Source organism: Mustela lutreola, chromosome 2 (assembly GCF_030435805.1).
Source record: "Mustela lutreola isolate mMusLut2 chromosome 2, mMusLut2.pri, whole genome shotgun sequence".
Taxonomy (NCBI): domain Eukaryota; kingdom Metazoa; phylum Chordata; class Mammalia; order Carnivora; family Mustelidae; genus Mustela; species Mustela lutreola.
The window spans coordinates 76,449,375-76,471,908 of NC_081291.1; the positions used below are offsets into that span (position 1 = coordinate 76,449,375).

General features: G+C 42.1%; 1 protein-coding gene across 4 annotated transcripts in view; it reads left to right on the forward strand.

The window, feature by feature from the left end:
- Positions 1-22,534, forward strand: part of OSBPL10 (oxysterol binding protein like 10) — a 327,328-nt gene that overhangs the window by 111,802 nt on the left and 192,992 nt on the right. The gene's annotated exons all lie outside the window — the stretch shown is intronic.

The window sequence follows — 22,534 nt, forward strand, 5'->3', positions numbered from 1 at the left end:
CAAGAGCAGAGTAGTAAGATTAGCTTGTAGGTAGAAGGAAGAGGCCTGCGGGCACCTCACTGGAACTGCTTCCGGGAAGACCCTTCTGTTGCTTTGCGCCTTGTCGGGTTCAGCAGCGGTTAATGTCTGTTGGGAAGCCTGAGTGCATGATTTTGCTGTGGTGGCAGGAGAGTCCGATTTTCTGTTCATGGAGCCTTGTTGTTGTCAGTGTCCTTAAATGAAACCTAGACCCCACACTGACGAAGTATCCTGCAAGGAGCTTAAGCGTTCCAAGTATAGGAACATTCTCGGGTAATGTGGCATCCAAGTGTGAATTCGGGATTCGGTAGGAGGTCTTCGATCAGATATGTGGGAGACAGGAGGTAGGCATTTTCATGGATGATTTGGAGAATTTCCTAACATTAGAATATAGAAAATAATTGCAAAATAAATTTGTTCAGGGCAATAAATATTTGTTGACCTCAACACTCAAAGGACTACCCCTTTTATATCACTAATTCCAATTTAGGCACGGTACCAGTTGACAGCGTTTTTCCACATTCTGTGCATCCAAAAGAAAGACCCACATATGAAACGTCTGATGATTTTAATCCTGTAGCCAGTCTGCTGTCTTGCCCAAGGCCATGGGAAATGTTTTGCTTATATACACCTCCCTCTTCTGCCTCCAAGTACAACCTGAACTGATTTCTTCATAATGATTTTGTTCACTGTTAATTTTCTTTTTTTTAAGAGACCTCCTTTTCCTTGACTTGCTTACTTCTGTTTCGCTCTTACCCTTTTTGACATCCCCATGCAAAATCTGGGTTACCATAGGTAGGGCCCTATTTCTAAAGCTTTTTTCTCTCTGGCTTGCTTTATCTTCTAGGAATTATGGTAGAAGTTCTGGACATTTCATCAGTATTTTATAAACTCTTAGGGCAGTTAGATTTTATTTTTCATGTGTATCTTTTTCTTTTTTCGTAGAACAGAACAGGGGCACCTGGATGGTTCAGTCGGTTGAGCATGTGCCTTCAGCTCATGTCATGATCTCAGGTTCTAGGACCAAGCCCTACGTTGGGCTCCCTTCTCACCGGAGAGCCTGCTTCTCTTTCCCTCAGCCTCTCTGCCGGCTTGTGCTTTCACTCTCTCTCTCCAATAAATAAATAAAATATTGAAAAACTCAACAGAAGGGCATAAAATAAAAAGGACAGATGCCCCTCTATTGCCTCGTATGCTCATTAGAGATAATTACACTTAATAGTTCTTGCACATCATTCAAGTAGATTTAGGCATGTGTTAGGATATATGTCTTTTCTGTATTTGTGGTTTTTGTAAGGATGGGACTGTATCATGCATATAGTCCTTCCTGCCTTTTTTAAAGATAAAATAAGATCTTTTAAAATAAAATAAAAAAGATCTTTAAAATCTTTTTGGAGATCTTATTAGGTATCTGGGATCTACTGTACTCTTTCTTAGGATGGATGGATGGTGTTCTAAGGAATGGATGTCTGCTTTGTTGAAATTCTCTACTGATGGACATTTAGGTTGTTAGACATAATGTTATAGCAAACATCTTCGTATATATATCTTTTTGTGCCTCTAGGTGTACACAGGAAACTACATTCAGTGGAATTGCTGGGTGATAGACTGTCTGCGCTGTTTTTCCTAGACATTGCTAAATTGTCTTCTAAAAAGGTTGTCCTATGTTGTAGTGCTACCAGTTTTGTGTGTAAAGATGCATTTCCCCCTCTAATGGTGGCTCTTCTAACATTCTGTTTTTAAGTCTTATAGTTAAAAAATTAATTAATTAATTAATTAATTAATCCCTTCACTTCTAAAATGACTGGGGCTGCGTACATTTTCAAATATTGACCACATGTATTTCTTTGACGTGATCTGTCCATTTTTATCCTTCATCCCTTTCTCTCTTCTTTTTTTCCTCCTTGATTTGCACTTAACTAGATGTGAACTGAGCATTATTTGTCCTTTGTCATTTGTATTATAAATCTTTTCTCCTGCTAGGCCACCTGTATTTTGACTTGGGGTACATTTTTTGCTATGTAGGATAGTTAATTTTTGTGGTCAAATTTATGAATATTTTCATTTTTGGCATTTGGTAGTATATTATGCTTAGTAAAGGCTTCTTTGTTCTAAAATGATGAAAACATTCTTTGGTGTTTTCCTCCAGTGAATTTGTAGTTTAATTATCGTGTTTCAATCATTGGTTCATCTTGAATTTATTTTGGGTGTAAGAATCGAGGTCAGGAAACCAGCTTGAAGTGCACTGATGTTTTAATGAATCCCTGGAGACCAGGAAGTTAAAGACCTCTTCATGGTAGTAAGAGATAGGAAGGGAATTTAAAGATTCTCTGAAGGGGAATTTGATTTACTGATGTGTTCTCTGGGTAGTTTCGAGAATACAGATTAACCTGTTAATGCAAAACCCAAATAAATAATCATTTAGATGGCAGGGCCTGTAGGATTTCCTATTTGAGACTGGAAGTGAAATTGCTGACCATCGCTCATTTATAGCAGAGCTCTTGTGATCCCCTAGGGAATCATAATTTTTGCATTGTGAACAGACCTGGTTGTTCAGGAGAGGCATTATGAAGTCCAGGTCTGCTTAGGCAAAAGCTAGTCTTGAAAATGAAGTTGGGCTTAACATGACTATAAACTCAATGTCCATTTAACTGTAGGATGGGTATTTACTTTGCATCAAGGTTATTAGGAATATATTCGGAAACTTATCTCTACTCTGTTCTTCCTCCTTCCCTCACAGCAGGTCAGATCCCTCTGCAGCAGATTATAGAGAATAGCCTCCCTGTGATAGCTTGGAAGTTTGTCTTTTAGAAACCTTTTTTTTTTTTTTTTTTTTTTTTTTTTAAATCAAGTGTTCCCTGTAACAAGTATGAGGCAGATGGAATGGTGCTATCATTCTGACTCCCCTTGGTGAGAACTGCAGGAGCACCATATTCATCCAATCTGCAAAGGGCTTCATGGAGGACCTGTCCACCAGTTCTGAAACCCAGACCTGTCCCAGTCAGTACCTGAGGAGGCTTTCCCCAGTCTCGAAGTGAAATGAGAAAAACCTTCCCTAAATGTGCCTGAAGTCAGCTGTAGTCAATATAAAGGATGGCTCTTTATTCCGAAATTATATTGCTTCGCTTTTTAAGGGTTAAAGTACTTTTTATTGTAGAAGATACAGAGTATTTATGGACTCATGGTTTATTGAGGTATAATTTACATAAAGTAAAATTCATTCCTTTTAAGTGTGACGTTTTTCATGGCTGCGTGCAGTCATGTAACCTTCACCACAAATATCAAAAGTTCCCTCTCTATCCTGTTGTGGCGGATCCCCTCCCCCTCAGCTCCAGGCAACCACCTATTCACTTTTTTATCTGGAGTTTTGCTTTTTTCTAGAATGTTCTATGCACTGAATTATACACATTTCACATCAGACTTCTTTCACTTAGCGTAATGCTTCTGAATTTCACCTGTGCTGGTGTATCAGTAGTTGATTCTTTTTAAATTTCAGCTACTTTAGTGACTGTGTGGTACTTCTTGTTCTTAATATCTTTTTTCAAAAATCAAAAGGGATTACTAACCTCTAAATTAATTCAAAAATTCTCAGGCTAAAAAGATTTCTAGATCCATTCCCAGATTTAAAAAAAAAAAAAAAAGTACTCGTTTTTGAAACCTAAGGTTCTGGCTCTCTAGTCAAGCCCTATGGTTTCCATAGGTTTCCATATGGTAGGGAAGCTCCAGCTGAGAGGGCGGTGGAGCCAAGGCTTGAGATCAGGTCTCTGATTTCCTGCTCTTACCTGTCACACATGTCAGCCAGGGCTGCTGTCTTACCTTCCATGGGTGATGGAGCCCCTTTTTGGACAGTTGGTGCTTCTAGATGGACAGAAACTGCCAAAGATTGATAATCCCCTTTTCTTGACATCACCTAGGTTCATCCTGCAGCCTCTAGTTGTTATTCAAGTTGCCCCTGCAAGGGTGTGAGGCGAGTCTGTTAGGAAGATTAGAACACTGACTTTCTCTGAGAATACACAAAAACAAAACAAAACAAAACAAAACCTCTTATTTTTAATTCATTATAAAAATTCAGGCAGCGTAAAGCCCTGATTGGAAAAGGGTTAAGAGACAGCTGTTGGGAGCTGTCCTCTTGAGAATTTACTAGTGTGTGACTTTGAAGGATCAAATGTAAGAGTGAGTGTCTAGTTTTCATTCAATAGGTGGTGTTTCAGAACCCCTAGGGTGGGGGCACAGTGGTGTTCTGGGGACTATGATAAGCACTGAGCATGGGAAAGGAACTGTCTGTTGACAGAAGTAATGACGTTTAATACCTTCTGTGTGAGTGACCATCACTCGGGATCATGCTATGCTTCACAGATGTCCTGTGAGGTAGGTAGTATTGTGCCCATGTTGACAGAAAGCTGAGACCAACGGAACGTCAGTGGTAGGCTCAATGTCACGTAGCCATTAAGTGAGTGGATGGGGATGAGAGCCAGAGTTCTCCATCATCCCTCCTCTGGTTTCCTGGCTTGAGCCATGAGAAGGTTCTGGATGGTATTCTACTGCCATGAACTCTATATTTCATACTGTGGGGGTGGGGGGACAGCTCAGAATAGGACACCTGTAATTTTTGTGTACTCAACGAACCCTTCTCCAGTCCTTTCAGTAGATTCTGATCCCTGAATTCTTCAGGGAGTTGGCTCCAAAGTAACATTGGCCTTTTGCATTGATTTTTTTGTGATGTCATCTCATAATGATAAGTACTTTTGGCAAGTCCCCACGAGCCTTGAATGAAAAGTGTCTTCTCATGGAGTACGTGTTTGTTTCAGCTCAGGAATTCTGGTTTAGAAGAAATACTGTGGAGTGCACAGTGAGAGGTCCTACATTAAAATCTGAAAAACAATCTAAGGAGTTTGAAGTGGGGGGTGGGAGGTTGGGGTACCAGGTGGTGGGTATTATAGAGGGCACGAATTGCGTGGAGCACTGGGTGTGGTGAAAAAATAATGAATACTGTTTTTCTGAAAATAAATAAATCAATTTAATAAAAATAAAAAAATCCTCACTCTGCTGATGATGTATGGAGCAAACCTGCTCAGGTCACTTTTCCTCTTTCTGGTCCTCTGCCCTCATCTTTGAAATGGTAATGTCTGTCTCCTGAGGTGGTCTTATGGCACAAGAAAGGGAAAGCAGGTGAAAGCTAGTTGCCCACAGGAAGCCCTCCGCGGAGTTAGGGGCTCAGTAACTTGTGCTGATGTTTATTTAGTAAGCCTGCTGCCTGGAAGGCCAGCATTTCAGCTGCCCTTAGTTCTTGGACAAAACCCTCAAGGAGAACAAGCATGCTTTTCATCCGTTTGTGGTTACATGTTTTCAGATAGACCCTGTGATTTGCAAATAGCCATATCTGAGAACTCAGGGTCATTCAAAATCTGTGGAAGTCCATATATGGACGTAGGCAGCTGAGACACAAATAATGCTGTTTTCAAGGGACTTTGACCTGTGGGGAAAAGTAGGCTAGTGGGATCAGGAGCCAAGCTGATTAGAAAGCACTTAAGGATATTCAGATTTTGAAAATTTTAGTTTCATTAGCTTTTATTGTGACCGAGTGGGAGAAGTTTTTGAAGATTAAGCTTGATGGAAACTGTTGTTTTCAATACTTTTATTTTTTATTTTTAAAAAAATTTTCCCTCATCTTGGGGCTCCTGGGTGGCTCAGTCGGTTAAGCATCTGCCTTTGGCTCAGGTCATGATCCCAGGATCCTGGCATCAAGCCCCATGTCCCAGCCTGCTTCTCCCACTCTTCCTCTGCTCCTCTTCTGCTTGTGTTTTCCCTCTCAAACAAGTAAATGAACCCTTATACTTTTTTTTTTCTTATCCAGACATGGAAGGGTGGATTCACTTGAGATGGGCAGGGGTGACTTGTGTTGTAAGTGAGCTCATGAGTCTTCTCTGATAATTGAGCATTAGTACCTTCTCCCTTGACTTTCAACCCTAAAGGATAATGTGTGACATATGGTAGCAATTTATCACTTTTCCAGCAAGTACACTATGGTGAGAGACAGAGCGGTCGTTTAAAAGCTTAATGGAGCTTATAGCTTCCTCTTTCTGGCTCAGCTGGCCTCTCTCGGACTGCGCCCCATCCCTACCACAAACATACTCTTGTTATGAATTCACTGCTGACAATTGTGAGGTTCCCCCCGCCATAATGTAAGTAGCATCATTTAAGAAAAAATTATGAGTATTATCTATACTCAATAGAAAGTGTTCAGAAGATAGGAAAATCTAAAGAAAGGAAAAAAGTGGCTCCCAATCCCAGTCCAGACCTAATCTCTGATGACACCATTTGGGTGGCCATCCTTCTCTACACTTCTGTGTGGACAAATGGAGGTCACATGACTGCATTTGGAGGTTCCTCCTTTCATCTCTTCACATGCACAGAAATCACATGAATTTGTTTTTGTGGGTAGCTTCCCTTCCCTGTGAGGGCGGACTTGTGGGGCCAGGCTTTGGCCACAGGCCTATTCTCTCTGTTGGGGTTGTTTTATGTTTAAAAGGACTGTGTGAGTGTTTTGCTGTTTCTTAGAGCATTTCTGGGGTCTATGTTGTGTTTTACTTCTGGTGAGCAACGTGCCCTTCTGTCTTGGTCACTTCTCATGCCCATGTTCCTTGTTCTGCTCTTGTTCAGTTCCAGAGGGGAAGTTGAGGAACTGAAGGTCCATCTCCATTGGTGTATTTACCCATCCAACAACATGGAAAATGTAGATTTTTTTTTTAAATCTATGGGGACATTAGGTAAGAAAATGTTGAAATTGGATACTTTTGAAATACTTAACACTAGTCATTGTATTTGAAATCCTTTCTCTGAGTCAGGGCCTCAGGCCTGACTTCATCCTTTTATTTACTCCTTTGGGGTCCAGAGATCCCATTCCTTCTGAATCCTCCCCTTCATCATGTGTCCACTGAGGAAGTCAGTAGGTCCCAGGGAATTTGTCTGTGGAGAGCATTTGAAGACACTGTGGTCAGATCAGATTGGTGTGTGGTTAGGACTCCTGGTCCTTGGGAGGTAATTGTAAATTAAAATGCACATTTTAGGGTACAGTCTTTCATGCATATTTGGTCATAGAGGAATATGATCGACCAATATGGGATTTTAAATTCATTATTAGTTTTAGAAGGTCTTGGATGAGCAGCAAAAGCTGCTGAGTTTCAAGGAGTGTATATATATAAATATTCATGCTGGAAGTGGCCCAGATCACAGGTGGTGTTTTTTTTTTTTTTTGGTTTGTTTTTTGTTTTTTTGTTTTTTGCTATCCCCTAAAATGGTAGTTGGCATACTAACTTGTGATATTAGAGATTAGTCTCCTCTGGTGTCTAGGAGGTGGACATCCTCTTCTGAAGGTAATGCCGAGTAAGGACCTGCCCATGTTTTTGCACAAGTTACAGCTTCCCCAGACAGTGGACAACCGGTCACCTGTGATATAGTTCCTGACTCCCTTCCTCTGCTTTTGCCATGACTCCCCAGTGATCTAGAGGTTCAGTTGGGTTTGATGGGACTCCAGACAATGTGAAAGGAGACGAGAGAGTGATGGGCTGGCCTGGCAAAGAGGCTGGTGCTGGGCTGGTAAGAGCATAGTCCATGGGTACCTTCTGTCCCAAGGGTGGTGTGCTTTGGGTCAAGAGGCCCTGCCGGTGACTCTGCCCCTCTAGCAGGTTGCCAGGTACAGAGAACCCTGCCTTGGGGATGCTCAGAGACCTACGCTGGGGTGGCGTGGGAAATGTGTGGACTACTTCTCTTCTGGGGAATCAGAAGTCTTGCCTGTTGAGGGGAGGTCTGGGAGGAGAATTCTAACTGAATGTTAAATCCACGGCCAGTGTAAAGAGAGGATGATTTGGAGCTACCGTGTAATGGTTTCTGAAGGCAGAAGCTTATAACTTCCCTGACTCTCTGCCATGCTGGGGTGTGAGCCAGAGGGCTTGGGCGAGGTGCTTTCATGTCTTGGTTAGGGATGTATCATAACAGGAAGCACCTGTTTGCCGAGACAAACCCAGGGACAGCTGTAGAATCTGACCCCATGTGGCCACAAGGGACATCAGATGCCATCGAGTCCAGCATCCTGGCCCCACCTCCTGTCACTATTTCAGCAAAAATGCTACCCAAATATTCAAATAATGAGGTCATATGGGTTGTTTGTCCTCAAAACAATAGCCAATTTTAGTCACTCAGAGAAGGCACTGCTGGTAACTCACTAATAAAATGTTGAGAATCTTGGGGGTGTAGTCTGACAAATGACATTGGTTTGGAGCCTCTGAGAACAATTTACAGTAACTTGGAAGTAATAGAATGATTAGAAAGTGGGAAGAGATTCCAAACTCCCTTTGTTCCACTTGTCTAACAAACAATAGAGGTAAGAAATAAGGACAAAAGGTAGGTTCTAAAACTGCTGTCTTAATATGGAGGCCTCTGGCCACATGAGGGTTTTTAAATTTAAATTACAGTTGACCCTTGAACAATGCAGGGGTTGGGGTGCTATCCAGCTCTCCTTCCCCATAGTCAAAAAATACACTTACAACTTTCGACTCTCCCAATACTTTACTGATAGCCTGTTGGCAAGTGTTATCTACAAGGTAAACTATTGACTAACACATTTTCATGTTATTTGTGTTATAGACTGTATTCTCACCGTAAAGTAAGCTAGAGAAAAGAAAATGTTAAAATCGTAAGGATGAGAAAATATAGCACTGTATTGTATTGAGAAAGAGCTACATGTAAGTGGACCCCTGCTCAATTCAAACCTATGTTGTTCAAGGGTGCACTGTAACCGAAATTAAATTTTCAAAGTTGAGTTGCTTAGTTGCACTTAGCTCAGTTGTCACATCTGGCTGATGGCTGCCATATTGGACAGCACAGATAGAGAACATTTCCATCATCATAGAAAGTTCCTATGGTTTCTGAGGAGGGAACTTACCAGTGTCTAGCTTAATCTCTTCTTGTGCTATGGACTATTTATTTTTATTTTTTATCTAAAAAGAATGAGTGGTGTCTCCCTCAATCCCCCAAACCTCTGTCTTTCCCTGCTTCCTCTCAGGAGTTCTGGTCTCCTCCATGCCCTTGACCTCAAACATCTTGATCACTCACTTCTTCAATTATGTTGTCTTTGCATCAGGAACATCCATCTTCCTGGTGTGAAGGCAGGATCTTGGGTTCTCTTGATGGCAGATTCTCTATGTACTCCCCGCACTGCAGTTGTTTAAGAACCTCTAGTATGAGCTTTTGTGAGGAGCAAAGGAGGGAGAGAAGGTTGCTGACGATGCCGTCCCCTGGCTCCAGCAACCTTCAATAGCAGCCTTCTTCCTGAGACAAGGTCCCGAACTTTACCTTGCCATTGGATGCCCACCACATGTCAGATGCTGTATCTTTCCCTCTACCTCATGAGCTCCATGTTGTAGACAAGCAGGTCCCCAGCACAGTGTGTATCATCACACTTCCTTACCTTTGTTCATGTGGTTTCCTCTGCTGGGATGGGTCCTCTTCTTCATTCTTTATGTGACAAATACCCATGTGGTCTTCACGGCTGATATGCTTCTGGGATGCCTTCCTGACTTCCCTGGTCAGAGTGATCTTCTCTCTTCTCTGTTCCTGTTTATACCAGTACTCACTTGTAAGCACATCCCTTCTCCCAAGGGTGTGTGTATGTGAGTGAGTGGATGCATGCATCCTCAGGATTGACGGTGTGTCCCTAAGATCCCAGACTGCAGGGAAGTCTTACCTGATGTGATGGTGGTGGTCAAACACTTCATACATTTTATTTACTTTTATTTCTTATTAATTTTTAAAAATTTATTCACTTGAGAGAGGGAGAGGGAGAAGCAGACTTCCCGCTGAGCTGGGAGCCTGACATGGGGCTGGATCCCAGGACCTGGAGATTATGAACTGAGTCGAAGGCAGATGCTTAACCAACTGAGCCACCCAGGCTCTCCCCCTTTGTACATTTTAAATGTCAACCCTACTTCCTCCTCCCTCACTCCATTAGGGACAGTGTTAGTAGTGGTGGTGGTGTAGGGTTGGATTTGGGTTTCTTAAAAAATGATATCCAAATTGTCATAGTTTCCTAAAATACTGTATTTTAGATCAGATGTTTGAGGATTTTTTTAATGTAAGAAAGCTATTAGTGTCTGGCAGTTGAAAATCAATCTAGCATAACATTCAAGCTAAGTTCTTTCTTTAAGAGAGAAGAATTCTTTAAGAGAGAAGAAAATAATCATAAGGAACACGTTTTTGAGAAAGGAAAATAATAAATGGCATCTATCAACACATTTCTATGTGGAAAGTACTGTGGGAATAACTTTTCTTGGATTATTGCTTTTTTAAAAGATTGATCTATTTATTAGTGAGGGGGTATGGAGAGAGAGAATGAATCTCAAGCAGACTCCCTGTTGAGTGCGGAGTCTGATGGATGGCTCAGTCCCATGACCCGGAGATCATGACCTGAGCCAAAATCAAGAGTCAGATGCTCAACTGATTGAGCCACCCAGGCACCCCTTCTTGGATTATTTTATGTATTTCTTACAACAGTCCTATGAGGTAGCTACCATTATTACTACATTTTATAGGCAAGGACACTACAGCATAGGGAAGGTAGTATACCTGCTCAAGTTCACACAGCTAGCAGATGATTGCCTTTTTTTTTTTTCCAAAAAATTTGAGATCCAATTCACATACCAATAAATTACCTTTTTTAAAGTGTATGATTCAGTGGTTTTTAGTGTATTTATAAAGTTGTGTAACCATCACTGCTAATTCATTCCAGAATATTTTATCACCCCCAAAAGAGAGCCTTCTGTTTCCATTAGCAGTCGTTCCTCATTGCCCAACCCATCACCCTTTCTCTCTAGCCCCTGGTAAACCACTAGCCACTGTCTCCAAGAATTTGCTTATTCTGGACATTCCATGTAAATGGAATCCCATACTATGGCCTACTGTGTCTGGCTTATTTCACTCCACAAAGTGTTTTCAATTTTCCTTCATGTTGTAGCTCCAATCAATATGCCATTCCTTTTTTATGGCTGAATAATATTCCATTATAAGGACATTATATGAATTCCATTATATGGATTTTTCAGTCCATTCATTTATTAATTAATATCTGGCTTGCTTCCACTTTTTGACTGTTATGAATAATGTTACTATAATACTTGTGTACAAGTTTTTGTGAGCATATCTGTTCTCCGTTCTTTTAGGTATATACCTAAAAACAACTGCTAGGTCATAGGGTAATTCCATTTAACTTTTGAGATGAGCCAAACTGTTTTCCGAAGCAGCTCTACCATTTTCCATTTCTACTGGCAGTGTATGAGGATTCTGATTTTACTGCATTCTTGTCAATACTATAATATTGTCTGTCCTTTCTGTGATGGCCATGCTGGTGGGTATGAAGTCATATCTCACTGTGATTTTTTTTTTAAGATTTTATTTATTTATTTGTCAGAGAGCATGCACAAGCAGGCAGAGTGGCAGGCAGAGGCACAGAGAGAAGCAGGCTCCCTGCTAAGCAAGGAGCCCAATGCAGGACTTGATCCCAGGATCCTAGGACCTTACCTGAGCCAAAGGCAGTGGCTTAATCCACTGAGCCACTCAGGCGTCCCTCACTGTGATTTTGATTTGTGTTTCCCTGAATGAGTAATGATGTTGAACATCTCTTCATGTACTTCTTGGCCATTTATATATCATCTTTGGAGAAATGTCCACTTAAATCCCTTGTCATTTTTTATTTTTAAATTGCTGAGGTGTTAACAGTTTTTTTTTTTTTTCTTTTAATTTGTTTGAGAGTGAGAGAGAGTGCCTGGATTGGGGGAAGGGCAGAGAGAGAAAGGGAAAGAATCTCAAGCAGACTCCCTTCTGATCATGGAGCCCAACATTGGGCTCGATCCCATGACTCTAAGATCATGACCTAAACTGAAATCAATTAACCGACTGAGCCATCCAGATGCCCCAACATTCTTTGTATGTTCTGGACACTAGACCCTTATCAGATACAGGATTTTCATGTATTTTCTCCCATTCTATGGCTTGTCTTCACTTTTCTCCTCTTTTTTGACATAACTACAGTCTTTTAGAATAAGTGGAGCTTCTGGTGTTGTGGATGGAGTAAGGAATTGGATTCAAAGGACTTGTTTTTGGCTATCCAGGATATTTGCAAGCAATTAACTAGTCTTATAGTCTCAGGTAACCTAATATCTCTTAGCCTCAGTTTCCATGTCTATAAACTGGTTAAAATAATGGCATCAACCACACAGCGTGGTCTTTAGAGTTAAATGACATTAAGCATGTCACAAATATCAATTCTTTCTATAACAGGTATTCATCCAGCTCTGCTATATCTCTGACCGGTAACCCTTTTTGAGCGAGGTTGTACCTGAAGATGGACATGGGGGAGTAGCTAAGACCCTCCCCTAAAGCCAAATTATAATAACTCTCCCCTGCAAAGGTTTGCTAGATCCTCAAATGATCATACTTCTTATGCATCAGAAAGCTTTGGTAGAATCCAGACTTAGCCAGTTTGGCCTTGTTGATACTGTGTGGTAAGGGGCTCTGATCTCACTTTCTGTGAGGCTGTGGGGTGGACCATATTGGGTTCAAAACTTGCCCTGTAGTGCCACTGGGGTCAAGGCTCTCTCTGTGCCCCATATATGAATGGAGCCAATAATCGTTGGTAGGAAGATGGAATTGTGGGTTGTGAGTAGGATTAAATGAGATCACATCTGTTGCATGTGTACTATAGTGCCAGATGATGAGTTTCTGTAAGAGGTGTTGGGTTGGGGGGCTTGGGGAGAACCCTGCCAAGTTGGGCCTCAAAAAGTGATCACCCTGGGGAATGGCTAGTACCAGAGTGACCAAAACTGGAAATGCACAACTTGTGAAATGGGCTATTTTTGATAAATGAGTTATAAAAATAATCAGAAGAGAAAACTTTGAAACCATTTCAACGATTAAACGTTAAAATTGATGAAACCTAAAAATAAAAAGGGTGGGTGGGGAAAGTGTATAATTGTGGAACCAATGAACCACTCAAACCAAAAAAACCAGAGATCTGCATATATGCTTGCGCTCTCTCTCATATACACATACTCACACGCTCAGTATTTGGAAGGACAAGCAAGATAATAGTGTTTGCCCCAGATGAGGTGGGACTGGGGATTCAATGTTGAAAGAAATTAGATTTAGGTGTATCCTTTTGATACTATTGGAAATTTTCACATTGTATATTGACTTAATTATATATATAATTGATGTACTTGTTCAAATGGTTAAAATTTAAATTTACAAAAATGTTTAAGTGGAGCCAAGGCTATTTTGCTAAGTGCTGTACTGCATCAGGCCCCTGTTCAAGTTGGTCCTTTTATCTTCAGGGACAAGCTCTTCATAGGGCAGTCACTGATAAACCTGCTCTCATTATATCCCTCACTTGAAAGTCTTGAAAACCAAAGTCCTTGAAGATATTCAATAATTCCAAATTCCTGCCAATTCAGATTAGGCTTCTATTCTTGTTACTTGGAATTGATTTTACTTGATACGGGTTGAAGTGTTTAAATTTTAATGCTCTTTGGGGCAAGTGTTCCTTTCTCCCCTTTTTTTTGAATTAAACAGAATTTAGTGATGAACATGGAATCACCTCGGTGTTGGGGTTGGCTGATGAGTAGAGTTACTTCTTGTCCTGGGTCCTAGGAACAGATCTTCTCTGTTTACAGATGACAGTGAGGTAGATGCTACTGGTCATGGAACCCCTTAAGGCTCCCTACCTAAAAACGTTTTTAGAAATCCCAGGGGTATTGGGGTGCCTGGGTGGCTGAGACAGTTAAGCATCTGCCTTTGGCTCAGGTCATGATCCCAGAATTCTGAGATTGAGCCCCGCATGGGGCTCCCTGCTCAGCGGGGAGTCTGCTTCTGCCTCTGCCTCTCCCCCGCTCATGTGCTCATGCTCGCACATACTCTCTCTCTCCCCCTAAAAAACTTAAAAAAAAAAAAAAAAGACTTCACAGGGATCTCAAAAAACTCCTACAGGTATAATAGACTAGGCTGATTTAATATTTTAGAAATATTTTATTAACTTGACCCAAATTGCTGGGAAAAAAACAAGATAAATTGCATCTCCCATTGAGACCTTGAGGTATAAATTGCCCCAAGTTGAAAAGCAAGGTGTCTTGGGGCTACTCTCTGTTTTCCTAAGTAGCAAGTCTTTGGGGGAATAGAATACATTGGGTTTAAGCTTGATAAACTCTCAGTAAGTAAAGTTGGACAAGCTCATCTGAGGATTTACTCTTCCCTTGGCTCTATCTTCCCGTTTTCTGCTGTTGGGCAATTTTACTTTCGTGTTATATTAAGCTTGGAGCCATTTTTCTTCTAGAGTTTTTCACAGATAATTACCTTTTGGGTACTTAAAACTAAGTGTAAAACATCACCCTCCTAAACACACCATCAAATTAAGTAAATAAAACACAATTTAAGAACAGCTTTTATTAAAACGATAAAGTTTGGGGATTTTTTTATTGTCTTAATAAAGTGTAACAATTTTGTGTACCTTCTCAAGCATAATTTTAAAATTAGACTGCCTGCCTTGCCCAAAAGGAAAGTATTAGTGCTGCCAATGATCTTAGGTCAAGGGGACCTTCAGATTTAAAAAAAAAAAAAAAAAGATGCTGTTTTGATTCAGTTGAACTAATTCCACTGTTTATCTGAGCTTAAATGGGGCTTTGTTCCAGAATAAATAATTTAGTTGCTGTTTTCTGCCTAGAATATTGGTGGATGATTTTATGTAGATAGGCTTCTGTGGGAAGTTTTAATTCAAGGCAAGATAGACAGCTCTTCATCTGAGGACATGCCCGCCCTGAACTTCATTGTAGACAGGTAAGAAGGTGCGCATCAAGGAACAGGGAATCTGGGCATACGGCTGGGGTTGGCTGTTGACAGCAGGATTGTTTGATCCCTCTTTTGCTGACACTGTAAGAGAGGCTTAGAAGGAGGTCATTTTGGAAGGAGCATTCAGCAAATACTGAATGCTTCATTACCATGAGGGTGTGGTAGTGGGCCATGGAGAGTGGTCACATGGAATTTAACACTTTCACGGGGAAGACTGTCAACAAACATATGTACTATGTATGTCCATTGATGCTAGGTTCCAAGAAGAAAAATAAAGCAAGGTCAGACACTAGAAAATAGGATTTTAAGCTATTTATACTAAAAAAAATCTACCCCAGGTATACTGCATTCTTAAAAATGGCAATATCCAAGAGCGCTGTGAAAATCTTCCAGATCAAGTGAGGCTGAAGACAGGACAGCCAGATGCAGTGGGACCCTGAACTTGATCTGATTTTTGTACTGACAAAACTAGAATATCAGTGGATTCAATAAAGGTAGTTGATAACTCTATTATGATTATGTAAGAAAATCTCCTTGTTTTTAGGAAAGACATACTGAAGTAGTTAATACTTAAGGATAAAAAGGCCATGATATATGTAACTTATCCTCATGTGGTTTAGGAAAAAGTCTTTTTTGGGGGGGGATTAACTTTAAATCGTCTTTTATTCCAGAAAAAGTTTTATATATAATTGTATTTATGTGTGTGTGTATAGAGGGGGAAGGGAGAGAAGAGAGGGAATAAATGACAAATGGTATAAAATGTTAATAATTGGAGAAACTTTCTAGAAGTCATTTACCCATTAGTATGAATTTTAAGGAAAGTGATTATTCATTTGCTATTTTCTAGTTGAGATTAACCACCAAAGAACTCTGTGGTTTTCTAAGCATTAAAGAGAATTTAGGTAAAGGAGTCCTTGTAGGGTCATTATAGTCAGGCTGGAATATTAGGCCTTGGGGAGTAGGGAGGATGACATGTCACGGAAGACAGATTTGGAAAGGAAGGTTGTGGCAAGCCAGTGATAAACTAGCACTGGGTTGAAGGTTGGCCTTTATGGTTGGGTGAGCTCTGTAGCCCATTTGATATGCTGTCTTGGGTATTTACCTTTAAAAAAAAAAAAACCCAAACAACTTTATTGAGATAGAATTCACATGTCATGAAAGAAGGTTATGTACGACCAATACTAATATTTTATATAAATGTAATATATAAAATTATGCCAGTGCTACCAAAATAAATCAAAATGCTAGACACAGGGGTAAGTACTTTCATAGACATCACTGCATTTAATTTTAACAAGATTCTTAACAAGCTACATCCTAGCTTCCTAATAGAAAGTGAGGATAATAAAAGCCCAAGAGGTTATATGTTGCATACCTGGTAAGGGGCCCAGTTTTGAACCCATGTCACTGAGACTCTGCAGCTGATGGAGTTGGCTGCTGTCCATGTCTGCGACCCGACGCAGGGGCCTTGCAGCCTGAGTGAGAAGACTTTGTCTCCAATACATCAGAACAGCATGTGGAGCACTTTCTGAAATGTGCAAGAAGTCAAATGATACTTTTCAGCTCAAGAGGGGAAGAAAGATTTTTTAAGTAATAGATCTTTGATAAGTTACCTAGGAAATGAAAGTGATTGGAGGCAGCTGAGTGTTTTAGGGTTAATGTCAGTAGAAGCAATTCTGGGCTGCATAAAGTATCCCATCTATCCACCCTCCTTGCCCCTCTACCTTCCCTTGTGCCTGCCTACCCATCCCCCTGAGCTGTGTTTCCAAGCTGGCTGTCTAACCCGGACTTGCAATGTTTGGGGTCTGCTAGGCATCAACATCCCCACCCTCTCAAGCTACAAATTTAGTGATTCTGTTTTCTGTACTACAAACTTTATCCTCATCCTCTTCTGATCTTTGCTGATTATACAACCCTCCACAGACTCCTTGATACCTACTCTTGATGGCTTGGACAGATTATCAAGAAGCCCTGCTGGGGTTAAGTTCCAGGGACATTGTCATTGAAACCCTGAGTTCCATTAATAGGTTGGCACTGCCTTCAGGATCTTCATTCTCCCTGGATCCTCCTTGGTGGGGTCAGCAGCTGGAAAGGTTGCTGATGCCTGATACCTGTCTTTAGGATAGCTACTTTCAGTCATCTACTAGGTGCCTTATTTCCTTGACCTCTTCTTCTGATCCTCCTTAAGCCCTACTACTTACCGGATCTGCGTACCTCTTTGGATTCAAAAGCACTTGTGTACCAGACAGTATGCATTTATAGCCTATGTAATATACTCTCCTTGGTGCGCTCTCTTTTCCAGCTCCTAGCACAGAAGCTCGAAGTTCCCAGGTATACTCATGTAATGATGTTTTTTTAAAAAAAAGAAAAAAAAAAGAACAAACAGGAAACTACTTTTGTTTCGTGGGAATAGTTTAAATGTCACAAAAACACGTTTTTCTCTCTTGCTGTTCAGTGGTGCGCTGTAGTTCATATGTTCTTCCACACCTGTCACCTGACTCTACAGTTTCTCAAACTTGGCATTGTTGGCAAGGTAGTTCCTTGTTGGGAGGAGCTGTTCTGAGCACTGTAGGATGTTCAGCATCCCTGGCTTGGACCCACTTAAGGATAGTGCACCACCCCACCATCCATTGCGACAACCAAAAAAGTCTCCAGAATTTGCCAAATGCTTCCTTCCTGTGGGGTGTGCAGAATCACCCCTCCTTGAGAAACGGCCACCTCCTGTAGATCTTATAGTAATCCTGTTAGTCAGGTCTTCTCTCCCTTTTGCTGATGAGGAAACTGGCTCCATGGCCAGAACACGATGAAACTGAGACTTGAGGCCATGGCCGTGTGCTTGGCTCTTCCTATGATGCTCTTGCAGATCTCAGCTACTGGGAAGTTGTGATTCAGCATGCAGGGAGAAGCAGGGATGGTGGGGTTGTTTTGCAGCGGAGATTTTGCTCTTAGGAAAGGCCCTGCTCTCTTGCCAGGTGAGAGACAACCCATCCATCACATCTCTGAGACTCCTGGGCAACTTCCCCAGTGAGATTTTAGCAGCAAAGCTGAGAATGCTCTGGTGGCCCAGCTCAGGAGGTCTGCAAGCCTGGCCATGGAATGAAGGGGACCCCAAGCTTTGCAGCCTTGTATTCCCTTAGCCAGGATTCTGCACAAATCTGAGAAAAGCTGGGTGGCCCTATGGGCATGTGTTACTGCTGAAGAGGCAAATCCTGTGTTTCTGAAGTTTCATCTACCCTCCTGCTCTGTGCTGCGCTGACAGAGTGGAGAAGACACCCGAGAGAATGTTCGCTTGAGGCTGAAGCCTGACAGCCTGTGTGAGCTGTGCTGGCGCGGGGCAGGACTGGTAGCGCCCCGGCCGAGGGTGCCCTCCGGCCCTCATGGGCTGCAGCCACTCGGGCACCGTGAAGATCCGGAGCAATGCCTCCTCCTGCCTTCTGCCACTGTGGGATGCTGACAGAGGGTCTGGCCAGCTCCCTCACCCCTGGTCGGCTCAGGTAAATGGGATCCTGGGACCTGGGGAGTGGGGGTGAAGGGGTGCATTTATTCTCAGCTCTTCTTCATGTCTCCTTGAGGAAGAAAGAAGTCCTCTCTTCAGACAGTGTAGACATAGGCTCCCCGGGGCGTCCAGGATTTCTGTTTGCATCGTGGCCATAATATTCTTTCCCCTAGTGGGATGCACTAGACTGGCTGAGCTTGAGCAGATGTCTCTTTAGAGTCTGGTCTTTGAAATACAAGAGAACCTGCAAGAGTTGGTTGACTTTTGAAATTAAAAAAAAAAAAAAAAATCCCCCATCACTTCTCTTATGAGGTTGTTTTTTTTTTTTTTTTTTTTTTTTACCATTTAGAGCTCCTCTGATGGCTTTGATTTGCTGGCTTTTGAGCCCATCTCCCATCACCATGCTGTCCGTGCTTTTCTTGTTATCACAAATATGCAGACAACACCACATTGAGTGGGTATGGTGCTCAAAAGTCAGGACTGAAAGTCAGGAAACTGGAGTGTTCTGATGGTTCTACCAATTGGCCCTGATCTTGCTGCTTTTCTTGTACCTCCATTTCTTTTCTTTTTAAAAAAGATTTTATTTATCTATTTGACAGAGAGATCACAAGTAGGCAGAGAGGCAGGCAGGGGAGGGGGGAAGCAGGCTCCCTGATGAGCAGAGAGCCTGATGCAGGGCTCCATCCCAGGACCCCAGGATCATGACCTGAGCCGAAGGCAGAAGCTTAACCCACTGAGCCATCCAGGTGCCCCTGTACCTCCATTTCTTAACTTTGTAAGATAGGTGGCACATTTCTTCTCTTGGTTTTCACAGAGACATTGCCAGATAAGTGAATTAATACTTTTTAGAGAGGCTTAATCAAAGTAGCTATTAATATCATAATTATATATGATGAGTATAATTGCCAGCTTTTGATGATAAAGGTGCAGTGAGCCTGCTCTGGGGGTGCTCTGCTCCTGGCCCATGTGTGCTTCTGTGGGAAGAGAATGAAGACACTTTCTCTTTCATGCTCATTTAATTTGGTAGAATTTTGCTTTGCCTTTTTTCCCCCCAACGTGTTGGATGCTCTTTGCTGCCCCCTTTCTCTCTGCCCATCCGTTCCCCAGAGTAACCATTCCTACCACATGTATGTGTGTCTTGTTTTCAACAAGAGAGGGCAATGGGGCTATATGTTGTAAATTGTCTTGTGATTTGTTGTCTTTTGTATTTTGTTTTGTTGGTATTTTTCACATAATATTCTCGGAGATCTTTCCGTACCACTGTATACACGTATGTGAGCCAGTCTGTCATTAAAAAAAAAAAAAAAAAATCAGCTGTGGGGCACCTGGGTGGCCCAGTCAGTTAAGCACCTGCCTTTGGCTCAGGTCATGATCCAGGGGTCCTGGAATTGAGCTCCACATTGGACTCTCTTTTCAGTGGGGCATCTGCTTCTCCCTCTGCCCCTTCACCCCTGACCCTTCTCATGCTTGCTTTCACTCGTGCGTGCTCTCAAAGCAATAAATAAAATCTTTTAAAAATATATAAAAGTAATTAAAAAAAATCAGTTGCATGTTATTTAATGGGATACATGTGTCGTAATCCTCGTAACAGTCTCTTGATGGTTTTTTGGGGAACGTAATAGACTCTTGTTAAAGCCCTTGTTATGGCATGAAGTGGTAAGACCTGGTGAGATCTAGAATAAGAGTGTCTTCTGAGTCCTGGGCTCTGTGCTTTAGAGTTAATTGCTCAGCCTCTCTGGGCTTCAGCTTCTTCCCTTCTTTTCCTTTTCCTTCTTTCTTTTACATTTTTATTATTTGTGAGAGAGAAAAAGAGCACAAGCAGGGGGTGCTGCAGAGGGAGAGAAAGCAGCAGACTCCCGGCTGAGCAGGGAGCCTGCCATGGGGCTCTATCCCAGGACCCTAAGATCATGGCCTGAGCCGAAGGTAGATGCTGAACCAACAGCCCCCCAGGTGCCTCTCGGGCTTCAGTTTTTTATTAAAAAGAGGAATTTGAGCTAAAGGTATTCATAGATCCTCTCCAACTTCAAATGTTATAAATTCATCTGGAGATCTGTGTACTGGGTATCTGTTCTACATCAAATATCTCACAACTTAGTGTCTTCAAACCACAACCTTTTGGCTTGCAGTTATGTTGGGCATTCTTGTCTGAACTGAGGTCAGACGATCTCCTGTAGGCCCACTTAAGGTGTCTGCAGTCAGTTCACCTTAAGGGTGAACTGGGTTGGGTACGGTATTCCTGGGTGGCCCCGCCCATGTGTTTGGTGGTTGGTTGGCTGGGCGACTGAAGGATGGAGCAATGCTAATGACCTACATGTCCCTTATCCTGTAGCAGACTACCTTGGTTCTGTTTACATGTGGCCATACAGGCTTCCAAATGTAGCAAGAACAGAAGAGGAAAGACCTCTTGAAGCCTCGGTTTGGAACAGACCCAGTGTCCCCTCCTGTGCATTCCGTAGGTCAGAGCAAATCACAAGACCACGCAGACTCAGGAGGGAGGGAGGTAGACCCCATCTCTTGATGGGAAGAATTGTGGAGTATTGTGGTTGCTTTTATAGACTAGCATAGCCTACAGATGGAGCCTTTGAACAATGAAAGACTGAAGGAAAAAGGAAGGAACAGCCAGAAACTGAACTCAGATTTCAAGGCTTTCCAGTCGGTGGTAAGTGCTCTTGGTAAAAAACAAAACAAAACAAAGAGGAGAACAAAAAACCTTTCCTTGTACCTTTATTATGTGTATGCTGCGTTGCTCAACATCAAGGCTAAGAAGACAAATTCCACATGGCCAGTTTCTGAGGCTGTTTAATGTGGGATTTGATAGTGAAACCAATGAACTATAACAAAAGACAAGTGTTTCTAGTTGAAATAGAAATGCAGTACTCTGCAGTCCTGAAGGAGCGGCCCACCGATTTCATCTGGAGGGTTGGAGAAGACTGTGCTGGGCTGATTCTAGTAGGAGAAGTGAGTTGGCATTTATTGAGCAAAGGACCAGAATGGACATGGGAAGAGGTTTACAATTCAACCAGCACAACTGAAGGTCCTGTGCCCTGGAAAGACCAAAGGACTCAAGCCTAGCAGAGTCATGGGGTCTGGAAGGCCCGAGTGTAGGAAGTAGATATGATAGTAGATACGATATCACATCATAAATGTGACTGGAAATTGTGACTGGGCCATGCCAAGACATGCTTCTGTTGTCACTGAGAACGATGGGGCCAGACAGGCTGAAGAGTTCCTTTAATGTTTTCTCTTTGGTGAAAATGAACCAGTTCAGTCTTTCCATTGAATTTGCCCCTGAATGTTCGGGAAGAAAAGAAGGCAGTGTATTTTTGTTGTTGTTGTTGTTGTTCTTTCATTTCTGAGGCATTTTTTGAGTCTGGTATATGTATATCCATCCTATACAAAACATGTTCTGGAGATGGAATATTTACTTCTTATTCAGACTTTGCTGTTTCCAAGATGAGTTGGAAGTACCTGAGAATAACCATGAAAGCCTAAGGAACAGGAATTCTGTCATACTATTATGAACTCAAAATGTGCTCTTTCTCTCAGGTGGCCTAGAAACAGTTCTGGAGACACTGCCTGACAGAAGCTATCAATAGCCCGATAGCCACTCCTTCTCTGTTCTTGCCCCTAGGTCCCTTTTTCATTTCATAGCTGTGATGGTCCCAAGCCCTGGGATGCATTGTGCTTGGTATGAGCTCCTCATGACTAAGCAGTTTCCTCTTGGCCGGGTATCTGCTCAGCAGTTCCTCTTGCAGGTAGGGATGATCACAATACCCAGTTTTGACCAGTAGATCATAAAGAGAAGGCCGCCAGGAGTACGGGGAGAATATTTTCATTCTAGTAAAAGGAGAACACTTTAAAAGGATAAAGCGCCTTGGCCTCATTTCCCTTTCTTCCTACTCTGGGTACTGATCTGTGATGACAAGGCTCCTGGAGCTGTGGCGGCCATCTTGTTACCATGAAGGTTTGTGCCTTGTTACCATGAGGGTTTGTACCATGAGGGTTTGTACCATGAGGTTTGTACCATGAGGGTTTGGGCCAAAGCCACTGCAGAGGGGATACAGAATTGAAGAGTGAGAGGAGCCATTATGCTGACTGTGGACTTCTTGCTGAGTGATAAGGGTGCAGAGT